Here is a 10,270-nt window from a genome sequence, read left to right as displayed (position 1 = left end):
TGTGATTTATGTCAGAGTATTCTGCCTGTTTTAAGAGTTTTATAGTATCTGCTCTTACATTTAGGTCTTTAATCCATTTTGAGTTTATTTTTGTTTATGATGTTAAGAGAATGTCCTCATTTCACGCTTTTCTGTCCAGCTTTCCCAGTACCACTTACTGAAGAGACTTACCTTTTCTCCACTGCGTCCTTTGTCATAGGTTAATTGACTCAGTGCGTGGGTTTATTTCTGGGTTTTCTATCCTGTCCCATTGATCTGTATTTCTCTTTTGTGGCAGTAACATGCTGTTTTGCTTAATGTAGCTCTGCAGTGTAGCCTGAAGTCAGAGCCTAGTTCCCCCAGCTCTGTGTTCTTTCGCAAGATTGCTTTGGCTATTTGAGTTACGGCCCATATTGAATTGGTAATTTTTTGTATATGGTGTAAGAGTCCAGTTTTGTTTTGTTTTGTTTTTCGCCTCTCGCTATCCAGTTGTTCCATTGAATTGCCTTGGCATCTTTATTAAAATGAATGGGCCATATATATTCTTACATACATACGAACTAACTAACTGTGTTGGTTACTCTAACTTAGTAGTACGTCTTGAAGCCAGTATCAGTCCTCCAGCTTACTTTTCAAAATGGTTTAGACTAAGTCCTTTTATCTCCAAACAAGCTTCAGAATTAGATTGTAAATTTCTATAGAACATAAGCCTGTCTGGGTTTTCATTGGAATTGCATTGACTCTGTGGAAAGTTGACATCTTACCAATATTGAATCACTGACTCAGAAATATGAGATATCTCCTCAATTATTTAGGCCTTCCTTAATTTCTCTCAACAGTGTTTGTTAATTCCAGAGTGAAGGTAATGCAGATCTTTTGTCCATTTTATCCCTAAAGCCTACAAGTTTTTTAATGCTCACTATTGACAAAGTAAGTTCTGTAAACTAATTTCTTGTTTTTTCATTGCTGGTGTATAAAATAGAATTTATTTCTATATGTGCTCTTTTATTCTGCAACCTTGCTAAACTCATTCTAGCAGCTTTTTATGTTTGTATTCTATAAGATTTTTCACATAGATGATCATGTCTGCAAATACAGTATACAAAATAAATAAGCTCCTTCCTTTCCAATCTGGTTCTTTTTTTTTTTTTTTTTTTCTGGCCTGTAACATTGTCTAGAACCTCTAGTACAGTTCTGAATAGACTCGTGAATGGATGTATTTGTGTTGGTCCTGATTTAGAGAAAGCATTTAGTCTTTCAAAGATGCCCTCTATGATTGGGGAAATTCCTTTGTGTTCCTAGTGTGTTGAGAGTTTTTATCTGGAAAGGATGTTGGATTTTTTTCAGATGCTTCTCCTGCCTTTATTGAGACAAACATCTTTTTCCTCCTTTAGTCTATGTTTATACTTTGTGAATTGTATTGATTTTGGAATGGTGAACCAGCCTTGCATTTCTGGGATAAACTTCACTTGACCACAGTATATTAAGGTCTGCTCTTATTCTTTTTTCTTCTGTTTGCTTGCGTTTCATTTGCTCTTTCTTTTCTGGTTTTTTAAAGTGGGGCTTAGGTTTATTGAAGACCTTTCGTCCTTTCTAATAGAGTTGTTTTAGAAACTCTATAAATTTCCCTCTAAGTATTGCTTTAGTTGCATCACAAATCTTTGATATATTTTCATTTTCATTTAGTTTAAAATACTGTCTTATTTCCCTTTTAATGTTTTCTTTGATCCAAGGATATGTATATTAATTTTGAAATATTTGAGATTTTCCAGATCTTTCTGTTATTGCTTTCTAATTTGATTCCATTGTGGCCAGATAACATACATTGTATAATTTAAATACTTTTAAATTTGTTTTATGAGATTGTTTTATGGCCCATACTGTGTTTTTAGTAAATGTTCCATGTGCCCTTGAAAAGAATGTGTATTTGGCTGCTGTTATATGTAGTTTTCTATTAATGTCAATTAAGTCATACTGGGTGATAGTGTTTTTAAGTCTTCTGTATCTTTAGAAAAATTAAGACAAAAAACAACTGTCAGTTATGAACAGAGGGGTGTTGATATCTTGGAGCATAATTGTGGATTTGTCAATTTCTCATTACAATTCTTTCATTTTGCTTCAGGTGTGTTGAAGCTCTTATTAGGTGCATATTTAGGGCTGGTATGTCATCTTGTTGAATGTCATTTTTATTCATTATGAAATTAACAATTTGTATCCCTGGAATAAAAATCCCACTTGATCACAGTGTATGATCTTTTTGTACATGGTTGAATTCAGTCTGCTAATATTTTGTTGAGGGTTTTCACATCTATATTCATCAGAGACATTGGCCTCAAATTTTTTATGTGATATCTTTTTTCTTTTTCTGGCTGACTGTGCTGCCTGCAGGGTCTTAGTTCCCTGACCAGGGATCGAACCTGTGACCCCTCCACAATGGAAGAGTGGAATTCTAGCCACTGAACTGCCAGGGAATTCCCTTTTTGTGTGTTGTGTTTCTCTGATTTTGGTGTCAGGGTGATGCTGGTCTCATAGAATGAATTTAGGGGACTGTTCCCTCCTTTTCAATTTTAAAGTAATTTAAAAAATTTAAAATTAAAAAGTAGCTTGTGGATAGATATTAGCTCTTTTTTATGTTTGGTAGAATTCCTCTGTAAAACTGACCAGTCCTGAACTTTTGCTGAGAGTTTTGATAACTAATTAAATTTTACTACTGATGATTGGTTTGTTTATCAGTTTCTTCTTGATTCATTCTTGAAAGAGTGTACATTTCTAGAAATTTATGTTTCTACTAGGTTTTCCTATTGGCATATAATTGTTTTTGTTTTCTTGCATGTAATTTTTTAAATCTGTGATACTGGTTCTGATTTCTTTTCCATTTTTCATTTGGGTTCTGTTTTCTTAAAGAGCCTGGGTAAAGGCTTGTCAATTTTCTTTTCCAAAAGCTAACTCTTGGCATATTGATTTATTTATTTATTTTTGGTCTCTGTTTCATTTTTGATCTTTGTTAATTCCTTCTTTCTGCTGACTTTGGGCTTTGTATGTTCTTTGTAATTCTTTTAGATGTAGGTTGAAATTTTTCTTGCTTCTTGAAGTAGGCCTGTTTTGCTATAAACTTCCCTCTCAAAACTGTTTTGCTTGCTGCATCGCATAGATTTTGGAATGTTGTGTTTTTATTTTTATATGTCTAAAGTATTCTTGATTTCCTCTTTGAAAAGACATTTTCCCTTTATATAGGATTCCTACAACAGATAGTAGCAGATGGATTCTAAAACTTGCTTTTGTATTTCATTACTAAATGTGCGTATCGTCCTTTTATTATTATCAGGTCATCTTGCCTTCTGGTGCATTTGAACACCTTGCAATGAATGAAGTAGGCATCTCCTATTAGGAAGTAACATTGTTTGTATTCTTAGAAACTAAGTGGCAACAGTCTCTGATTTCACCTTGAAGAAAGTGTTATCTGACCGAAATGAACCTTGAACTTGGTCCACCTGAATTGGAAGAACATTGCAATATAAGGCCATGAAAAAGGTGTTAACTCTCTTTCCTTCACTCCCTGACTTTCAATGAGTTAGGCAATGATGCTTTTTTGTGTGAATACTTTGAAGTATGCCGTCACATTTTGGGCATCTGTCCCCTGCAGTTTAGGTAAGGCAATACGTTAGCTAATGGAACTGATTCCCTCACAAGCTTGATAACAGATGCGGAAATAAGCCAGGATGTGCCGTCAGTCATGAAAATGTGACTTGACTCTAGCCGAGGTGTTTGAAGTTGAGCTAACAGATGACAGGTGTAGTGTTGGTTACAAATTGATAAATTACTAGCATTCCATGTTTTAAAATGACTGAGCAGCGGTCATGTCGTGACGTCAAGTGGGCGTGTAGGGAAGGACTCCTTGCTGCCCCCAAGGTAGGTCTGCGCACAGTACTCCGAGTGGGGAAGGTTTCTGAGGGAATGTCCTCTGCGCGGGCGCTGGGTTTTGGTTTGGTTTTGGTTTTTAGTCTTTTATGCTGCTCCCTACGCACTGCTGTGTAGGTTTTGGACGTGAGTGGGTTTGAAGAAAGCCAGGAGATGAAAAGGGACGAGGCATGTGTCCGGTGATGTCCGCGCTGGCTGAACGCGTTGCCGGGGCAGCAGGCCTGGTTCGGGCGTTCACCGTTTATGCGTACGCCTTCGTGTCAGAATCCTGACCGATTACCTTTGCTGCTTCCTGAGTGGAGACTGGAGGGTAAGCAGAAGGTAGCTGTGGAAGAAAATTCACTTTAGGGATAAAGTGGTCTTGTTAAAACCAGGAAGTAGAAACTTGGCCCCAGATCTACAGTCAAATCACTAAAACACATACATGTGAGAACATTGCCTCCTGTTCAGTGATTCCTTGGTAGCTAGTTCATAATTCCCCAAATGAGTATGAATCTGGAAGAATGGAATACGGTGGGCAAGGGGCAGTGTTGTGATCCGAGCTCTTTTTGACATAATTTTTCAAATGTATTCCTTTGTGTGCTGTTAATATCCTGTCTGTATGATCAAAGTTTCTCACTCAAAACAAAAACCATGCCATCTGTAAAAAAACTCATTGTTTTTCACCCGGTTACTTAAAGGAGTCATTTCTACTCGTTAATTATTATCTTTCAGTTTCTTTTCAGGTCCTTGAAGCCACATTCTCCCCCTCACCATTCTAGTCACACTTCTCTGTCAGATTACTGGTGATCTCTTTGCAGACCTGTCCATTTGGCCACCATCCACCTGACCTTGGTCTTACCGTCTCTCTGAGCACTTTTTCATGGCCGTCTCTGTCCCTTAGATGTTCATGTTTCCCAGTTTTAGTACTTTTTGTGCTGGTGTAGTCTCCTTTACATACATGGTCTATTCAAGACCACATGCTGGTAATCCTCATATGTAGTTTTACTCTTGGTGTCTCCTCACCAGTTTAAAAAAAACAGCTTCATCTTGTTGGACTCCACTTCAGCTTGGATGACTTATTTTCAGCTCGGACGAACATCCCTTCACTTAGTCTTCCATGTTGTTCTGTGGTGTCCTCCTCTTCCAGAAAGTTCCTGACCTAAATCTTCGTCATTACGCGAGGCTTGGCGGAAGTTATTCCTGCCTGTGTCTCCATGCTGTGGTGCATGTAACTTTATATGATCTTATGGCGCCAAAACTCTGTGCCATAAAAGGAGCTCAGTGTTGGAGCTCCTGGAGCCACCTGATGGGTTTCTTGGTTAGTGTTGAGTTGAAAGGAATTCATTCCTACAGTTTGTACTTGGACATGACATGTGCAGGTTTTCTGGTGAAATATCAACTTCATATTCTGGAGCGGTTCCCTTATTAAGGGATTCTAATTTGGGACGATCCAGGACATAGGGTAGCTTCATATAATTTAGAACTGGATCAGACCTTCATTTACTTAAGATCACACAGCCAGTGGAAAGCTGTAGAACCAAAGTCACTGATGCTCAGGCCAATAATGCTTCTGCTTGCACTATGCTGTTGCCCAGAATAGACACTGTAATCCTCTAAACTCATGAAGGTTAAGCTTGAGATGAAGTCATGAAAGCTAAAAACATGAGAGATGAGCAGTCCCATTTTCCACAGGTCGCTTTAAAAGTTTCTGCATGCCTTGCAAACAGAGGCACTGATAGCTTTTCTTCCAGACTGTCCTTTCAAAGACGTCTGTATAAAGTGAACAACTTTAGAAGACAGAAACTGTCTTTTCTGAAGCATAAGATTAGACAGGTCTGTTTATAAATCAGCACAATAATAATCTTGTTTCCCACTGATGCAAAAGTTAGGCAGGTTTTCAAGGGGCCAGTTCATTAAGATTTGGGCTTCCCAAGCTTAGAGTTTCTCAGCTGTGACACAGACCCACTCCACATGTGACCTCCACCTAGGTTACTCCAGGGCACCTCCATGAGGCGCGGGTGCAAAGCGAACATGAAGCTCAGCTGCTTAGCGTGTTCTAAGTAAGTAGATCCATCATCTCTACCCTAGGGTCTCACATCTTCTGCTAGCCTTCATGAAACTACTTAGTAAGTAGGGCACAATCTGACCCTTTCCAGTTATTGATGTAAAGCAGGTATTCTGAGAATTAAAATTGGGTAATATTTGCTTAATATAGCGGTTCATGGATAATTTAGACCATGGGTCATCTGTGCAGGCGCCCACCTGCTCTATCTGGTCCCCCCTTGCTTTAGTTTCTAGTCCCCCAGATGCTGTCCAGGAGTCTGTTTGAATTGTGGTCTTCCTCCCCTCTATGCCATAGAAATCTTATCTGCCAAACCCTCCCGTGGCCTCTAGGACAGCACTTGCAGATTCATGGTGTATTCCAGTGCTAGCAAAAGAAAAAAAACAAAAAACCCAAACTGGAGAAACCGAGTCATGTCCCTGGCCTCTGAAAGGCAGCTGTCATATTTGCCCCCAGCCTCTTCTCACCTTGAACTTCCCTCCTTTGGTTGGCATAGTTCCTGTCCCTTGAGTCCCAGCTGGCAGGAAGGTAGTCTAGAAGGGTCTACTAATACAAGCTCTCAACTCCCAACAGAATTTGTGCACTGTCTCCTTGAAATAAATGAAAACATTTGGAAATAGCATCTTACTTTTGATATTTCTTCTTGGTACTGGCAGAGGCGTCTCAATTTTTTTAACCTCATGAAGAGCAGGCGTTTGACCTGGTGATTTTACCATGATCACATGGATTTTCCATCACAAACGCCCCATCTCTTGACTAAATCTTCACTCTGCCTGAAATGCCTTTGGCCAAAGTGTAAGTGCACGTGAGGTCATGCTGAACTTCGCAGTACTCAAAAATAATTCAATTATAGGCTTCCTTGTACATAATAGCGAAAGAATTGGTTTCCTGCGGCTGTCATAACAAATTGCCACGTATTTAGTGACTTGAAACAACAGAAACTTACTTTCTCGTAGTTCTGAAGGCCAGAAGTCCAAAATCAGTTTCACTGGACTGAAGTCAGGGTGTCAGCGGGACCACGCTCTGCTCTAGGGCAGAATCCATTCTTGCGCTTTGAGCTCCTGGGGGCTGCCAGCATTCCTTGGCCCGAGGCCACAGCACTCTGATCTCTGTCTGTTGTCACGCTGTCTTCTCTTCTGTCTGAAATCGCTTTTACAAAGACACTTGTAACTGTATCTGGGCTCCACCTAGATAACCCAGGATATTTTCCCAATCACGAGATTAACTGAATAACACCCTTAAGTCCATTTTTGCCCTATAAGGTAACACAGGTTCCAGGGATCACATGAATATCTTCTGGAGGACCACTATTCATTCTATCACTGTGTGTAAAGCCTTAAAAATAGACCAAGTTAATAACATTCAGAAAAAAAAAAGCATTCAGAAAACTAAGATCATGGCATCTGGTCCCATCACTTCATGGCAAATAGATGGGGAAATAGTGGAAACAATGAGAGACTTTATTTTTGGGGGCTCCAAAATCACTGCAGATGGTGACTGCACCCATGAAATTAAAAGACACTTACTCTTTGGAAGGAAAGTTATGACCAACCTAGACAGCATATTAAAAAGCAGAGACATTACTTTGCCAACAAAGGTCCGTCTAGTCAAGGAAATGGTTTTTCCAGTGGTCACATATGGGTGTGAGAGTTGGACTATAAAGAAAGCTGAGCGCTGAAGAAGTGATGCTTTTAAACTGTGGTGTTGGAGAAGACTCTTGAGAGTCCCTTGGACTGCAAGGAGATCCAACCAGTCCATCCTAAGGGAGATCAGTCCTGGGTGTTCATTGGAAGGACTGATGTTGAAGCTGAAACTCCAATACTTGGGCCACCTCGTGCAAAGAGCTGACTCATTTGAAAAAACCCTGATGCTGGGAAAGATTGAGGGCAGAAGGAGAAGGGGGTGACAGGATGAGATGGTTGGATGGCATCGCCGACTCAATGGACATGAGTTTGGGTGGACTCCGGGAATTGGTGATGGACAGGGAGGCCTGGCGTGCTGCAGCTTATGGGGTCGCAAAGAGTTGGACACGACTGAGTGACTGAACTGAACTGACTGTTCAAACAGTTTTGCAGAGATTTAAAGGTAGGGTTGATTAGTTATTAGCTCTCCCATTACCATCACCATTCCAATATTGTTTCTTTATAAATACAAAGACCATACAACTCAATTTACCCAGGACAGTCTTGGGTAATTACTACTTTAATTATTACGCAAAAATTTTTGGGGTAATTATACAGTCTTCCTGTTTATAAACAGCCTTAAGAAGATGACAATTAGTTGAGCTCTCCTGGGAAAAATGACTATTTACAATGTGAATTTCCGTCTACCTGAATTGTGTTATAAAGCCAAAGCTGCTTAGTACTGCACTGAGATCTCTTACTTATTCATACCACAAATACCTAAGGATGGTAGGATTTTTCAGACTACAAAACAAGTGACTGAAGACTGATCAAAGCTCACTGGTGGGGGGAAAAAAAACCCTCACTGGTGAAACCAGTTTGAGGATAAGCTGAGTCACGGGGCTCAGGTCTGCCTGGTAACCTTCCAGGCTGTTGTGCAGTGCAAGTAAGGTAAAGGTAGGAAGAGTAAGTTGGTTCTACTAGCTGTTCCTTAGAGCTTTTGTTTCACCAGGAGGAAGAATGGGAAACTCCCATCTTTAATACCCAAAACTTACTGTGTTTCATAATCAAACGTGTCCAACATGTCAAAGTTAGCTTGGACCCACAAGAGAATGACTGAATTTACCGAATACTATGGCAAATGAATAAACTGCCTATCCTTCTATTTAAAGAATAGATTGAAAAGCTTGATGGTAATATTTATTTGGTGAATTTACATGTGAGGTCATTTACAAAAGAAAAGATACAGACAGATGCAGCTTTCAGCGCAGTTTCAAATATTTTTCAGAACAGGCAATATCCATGAGGATCTGGAATGATCGTATCGAATGGTACATGCTTGTCTCCTTTGTGTGTTTTCTACCAAACCCCAAGGGGTAGGAAGAGAGAAGAAAATATCAGTGTTAATGTAAATACAGCCATGCAAATAAAAACTGTTTTAAGCCAGAGGTTGTTCAGAAATGTAGAGCATTTCTGTATTCAGGGGTTATTACAGTAGGTGCTTAATTTAAAAACTACAGTGCGGAGCTCTCCCACTGTCCATTATCCAAGCCATCCTAAATTATGTTCACTGCCCCCACCAGTTAGTTAGAGGCCTCTCAATATTTTCCAGACTCTGACTTTGGAAGGGAGTCATTTCTAGTAGCTTCTAAAAAGATAGCATTTTTGACAAAATCTTTTTGGTTTCAATAGGATAAAGCACCTTTTTAAAGAGGGGTAAAATGCTCATTTACTCCCAAAAATGTAAACTCTAATTAGATAATATTTCCAGAAAAGTATAACTGACAGCTTGCTCTTTTACTCTACTCAGACTTAAGTAAACCTCTTCCCACCCTGAATATCTCAAAACCACCATAAATATCTCAAAGGAGGATATTCTGTAAGAACACCCCACCCCCCACCAGAAAAATCCAGCATATAAGAAAAGGATGATCTATCAAAGTGACATGTTGAAAAAACAAAGTGATTGCTAAGGAAGAGGGTGAGCTAAAGGTAAAATGAATAAAACAAAAACCTGTCATCGGTATCCCCAGTACAGACCTGGACATACTTAAAGACCAAAGTTAGTTCAAAACTAAAATACAGGCCACATGTCCTCAGCATCTTTGAAAATACTGGCTCAAAATCCCTTAAGTACACATAGCCGTAGTTAAGAAGCATTAAACTTGTCACTTCAGGAAATAGTATGCTTCTAGACATGAGACTTTCATCCTTTTTGAACTGTTAGCCACAGTTTCTTCACTAGAAATTTTAAGCTAATTACTTATTACATTTCATCTTTATATATATATATAACCAATCTTTGTTTTCTTTAAAAAGTACACTATTAAATAGTAGTACCTATTAAATAGGGGAAAATAACCATGGGCAATTATAAACACATTTCCATTTCATCTTACCTCATGCCTGGTCTGCTCTCCCTCTAATTCTCAGTCTTCTGCACATACATCAACTAGAATATCTTGCTTCTGCATGATTTACTGTGTGAAAAAGAGCTACTGTAGACTTTAAGAATGATGTACATTATCTATTAGAGTTGAAGGGGGTCAGAAGATTTAAGCGTTGCCACCGTGTCTAACATTCTGCACAATCAGAGGCATTGTGCATGCTGACAGTGGTTTAAAGGGTCTCAATTTTGCTGCCGTAAAAACAAAATCCCCACTTAAGCTTTGTTTCCTTCAGAGGAATCAACTGAAAGGGATTAACC

Source organism: Muntiacus reevesi, chromosome 21, assembly GCF_963930625.1.
Source record: "Muntiacus reevesi chromosome 21, mMunRee1.1, whole genome shotgun sequence".
Classification (NCBI taxonomy): domain Eukaryota; kingdom Metazoa; phylum Chordata; class Mammalia; order Artiodactyla; family Cervidae; genus Muntiacus; species Muntiacus reevesi.
The sequence above is the reverse complement of the archived record's forward strand: the minus strand, read 5'-3'. Positions refer to the sequence as shown.